At 34.4% G+C, this 4,276-nt stretch overlaps 1 pseudogene; it reads right to left on the minus strand.

Annotated features, from left to right (window-relative positions):
* Nucleotides 1-520: 520 nt before the first annotated feature.
* Nucleotides 521-676, minus strand: LOC101842353 (annotated as a pseudogene).
* Between the last annotated feature and the right edge of the window lie 3,600 nt (nucleotides 677-4,276).

Raw genomic sequence — 4,276 nt, forward strand, 5'->3', positions numbered from 1 at the left:
ATATTAAGTTGATACTGAAATGTTCCTCTTGGCAGTACTACATTAAATGATCTGGATTTTTAATTTTAACTTTCAGTAGTTACCTACTTGTGTACCAGAGACTGATTTACATTCAAGTATGAATCTGTGTATTTTGATAACATTACTAGTAGGATTTTCCTCCCCAAATCCTTGAAAGTTTATATTATACAAACAGATTATCTATAAAAATGGAATTTGTGTTTTTCCTTTCTTTGATCATTACTATTTTATGTTCTTTTTTGATTAATGGTGATTAGGAATGTGAAAGGTACCTGTTTCTGGCTGATGATTTTCAGAATTTAAGATTCAGTTTTTTAACATTTTATGACAATACTGAATACATTTCTTGAAAGACTGTATATTTTTATTACTAGACAAACAATTATCAACTTAACCATGACCAAGTCTCCAGGTTAAAAATGTTGAACTCCATCTGGTATGACAGATCACAATGACTATGATTGGGTACAAATTCTCAGTCTTGCCATTGTATGAATCCTTACAGGCCCAGCTTGGTTCTCCTCCAGTGTCTTCTTTTTGAGTTTTACGTGATTTTGTTACCAGTTTTCATCTGAATCCACTGAGGAATACAATGGTATTGCTTTTAATTCGTTGCCAGGAAACACTTGATTCTGAAAGTCTTGTGAGAAGGCATGGTGAGAAGCCAACTCAGGCATACAATGGACGATGGCGGAGGAAAGGTGAAGAGGAGACCCTGACAGGAAGATATTATGGAATAATTTTATGCAAGAAATTTTCATGTTAAGAAGTTTTGCATATAGTATTGCCAAGAATTTTTTAGAAACATGAATAGGTACTATAGTTTGTCAAATGCCTTTTTCTACCTCAATTCATATTTTCATTTATTTTTTTTCTTCAGCCTATTGATGTGGTAGACAAGATTGATTGAGTCTGAGTGTTAAACCACCCTTGCATACCTGAAATAAATCACTCTTTGCCATGATATATAGATATGTTTATAAACTGTTTGACACACCTTGCAATCATAACTTTATTTGTCAACATTTTTGAAGGAGTTTCACATCTATGATCATGAGAAATAAGGGTTTCAGTTTTCCTTCCTTCAGTACTTATATCTGCATATGTTACTGAGGTTTCCTTTCAAACTTGTAATCATGTGGGTTATGTATAATATTATCTGCTCAAATTCTCTCTCTATGCTTCTTCTCATTACTGTCTCATTCCACCAGCTTTATAGAATTAAGGAAGAAGTTTCTGTGTTAAGCTCTTTTTTATTTTATAATTTTTATTTTGGAAACAATCTTATTTTATATATCAATCCCCCAATTTCCTCACCCTCCCAACTTCCTATGCCCCCTCCTTGCCCCCCCTCAACCCACTACCTACCCACTCGCCAAGGATAGTGAGGTCTTCCTCAGGAGATCACCAAGCTCTTTTTTTTAATAGAAAAAAACAGGCTTTTAATTTGTGAATGAATTTTTCAAAATTTTTGAGAATTTCATATAGTCAAGTTTTATTAAAATTCACCCCAATCCCTCCCACTGACTTCCATCCCTATCCCTATCATACTTTTATCTTCCAACTTTATGTGATTTGTTTTAAAACTTACTGAGTACAGTTAGTGCTCACTGATTGCAAATGACTATAGGACCATCTATTGGAATGTGTGCAATCTCATCAAGAAATCATCCCTGAAGAAAATAGATATACTCTCCACCAGCAGTCATCAATTGTCAATATATCCTCAGCTAGGGATTGAACATTCAAGATTCCTACCCATTTTGATGCTGGGACTTTGATTGACTTCATCTTTACAGGTTTTGCACATGGAAATGCTAACTTTTGTGTGTGCAACAATTTTGTCATATTCTGCAGATACTGTTTCACTGAAAACTTCTTCCACCTTATTTTTGAGAAATTGTAGAGATGTGACATGTGTTACTGACATATTTGGCAGACTATTCCATTAAAGCCAATTACTTTTTAGGTTTTTTCTTATTTTGAATGATTATTTATTAGAAATTTCAATTCTTTAATAGACAAAAATCTATGTATCTATTTCACATTTTTCTTTTTCCATGTGAATACTTGGCCTTTTTTATTTCTTGTATTTCTTCTTCTGTTACTATCCCCCAAATTCCTGTTTCAACCGTCTATCACTCTGTGTAGAAGTCTATTGAGCTTAATCCTATTTAATAATCCTCTAAAACAGAAACCTAATTGTTTCATTTATTATCCCTATTAATTTATTACATTTTCTGTCTAACTGTTTGGCTGCTTAAATGTTGTCTCATCTTGTACTTGCCATCAATTCATTTTTGGCATACCTTTTGATAACTTTGTAACTCAAATAGCTTCTCTGTATGTAGTGGTTACCTGTATTTTTTATGTATTTGTATGTTTTGTTTATCCTTTGGGGGTCCATCCCCAGTTCCCAAATAAATACACAGAGGCTTATTCTTTCTTTTGAACGCCATGCCTTAGGTTTCTTTGTTTCTAGCCAGCTATTTAAATTTATATAACCCACTTTCTCTTTTATGTTTTGCCTCTGGGCTTTTAACATTTCCTTATTCAATATATCTTTCTTTCCTCCTTACTCTGTAGCTGGCTGTGTGGCATCTTCCTCTCCTCCTTTTCTTGTTTCTCCCTTCTTCTCTTGGGCCTACATTTCTCCTACTCCTCTCTGCTTGGTATTCCTACCTTTCTTTCTCTCATGTATAGCTATTGACTATTCAGCTTTTTATTAGATCAATCAGGTGTTTTAGACAGGCAAAGTAACACAGCTTTACAGAGTTAAACAAATCCAATGTAAAAGAATACAACACATCTTTTCATCATTAGGCAAATACTCCATAGCATAAATGAATGTAACCCATTTACTATTCCACATCAGTTACCAATAAATTTCTACTCTTTATACTCAAATAATTTATTTTCTAAGCCTATTAACACTAAGAGAGAATATTTCCTTCATTTTTTCTATTTCTTGCTCTCTTTTTGTTTATGCAAAACCAAGTTGATGAGATATGCAATTATCCTGCTCTCTAAATAGTATAATTTTAATATTTCTTATAGGTATTTATGATGTATTTCCTTCAGATTTTATGTTACATTTCTCTGAATGATGACTGAAAGGGTTCTTTCTTCCTTCAACCTTTTAAGTATTTTATGTTTTTTCTTTTAAAAACTTTTTATTATTTCTTGAAGAAATTCAATAAATAATTTTTCTCATTGTTTTTTATTTTTGATATTTTAATGACATCATTTCACCCTTCATTCATTCATCCATGTATGTCTCCTTGTTCTCTTACAAATTCATGCTCTTGTTAGCAATTGTAAACACACAAATGCACATACACACACACACACACACACACGCAAAAACAAATTGGGGAGGGGTGAATTCTCTATGTTTTAAGAATCAAATCCTTACTGATACAAACTTAGTATCAGAAGTGGCCTTAAGACATATAAAAGACTTTTGCCTGAATGTGTGTATGGACTTACTATAAATTGAATTCTTTGAAAGTGGGAACTGGAGTTCAAAGGAACCATGTGTTACATTACAGAACAAAGGCTACAATCTAAGCCACTGTACTTTCATTTAAAGGTCTTTTATTAATGTTTCCCCCGAAGACCATTTTTATCTCATTTATATGCACACGTGCTTGACCACATGTGTTTGTTAACATGAGTTCAGGTGCCAAGGGAGGCAGATGGCAAGCAGAGGGTACTGTAGCTCTTAGAGCTAGAATTACAGAGAGCTGTGATCTCATTGACCTGGGTGCTTGGATTTGAAATTCTTTTAATCTCTAAAACAGAAAGCATTATGATTCACCTCTCCAGGACTAGAACCAGTTTTGGAGGACCAGGATTCCAACAGGAGCTTCTGACACTCTAACCCATAGTGACCCCACTTAGTGAATGATAACTCATGCTTAAAGCAGAATAGCTTTACCAGTTTCTTGTCTGAACACAGAAAGCAGGGATTGGATATCCCCGTTTAAATATTTCACAAAAAGACAAACATGGTATGTACTCACTCATATATGGATTTTAGACATGGATCAGGATAGTGCCAGTCTGCACTTCCACTGATAAAGAGTCTGGGAAACAGGAAAGAACCTAAAAGATATGCATAGTACCCAAGAGAAGAGGATTGAGACAAGATCCTCTGAATGGATGGGAAACACGGTGAGGGGTGGTGGGGAGAGTGGGAGCTGGGAAGAAGAGAGGGGGAGAAGAGGAAGAGAGAGTATGTCATGGGGGAAGA

Source organism: Mesocricetus auratus, unplaced genomic scaffold, assembly GCF_017639785.1.
Source record: "Mesocricetus auratus isolate SY011 unplaced genomic scaffold, BCM_Maur_2.0 Super-Scaffold_4256, whole genome shotgun sequence".
Classification (NCBI taxonomy): Eukaryota; Metazoa; Chordata; class Mammalia; order Rodentia; family Cricetidae; genus Mesocricetus; species Mesocricetus auratus.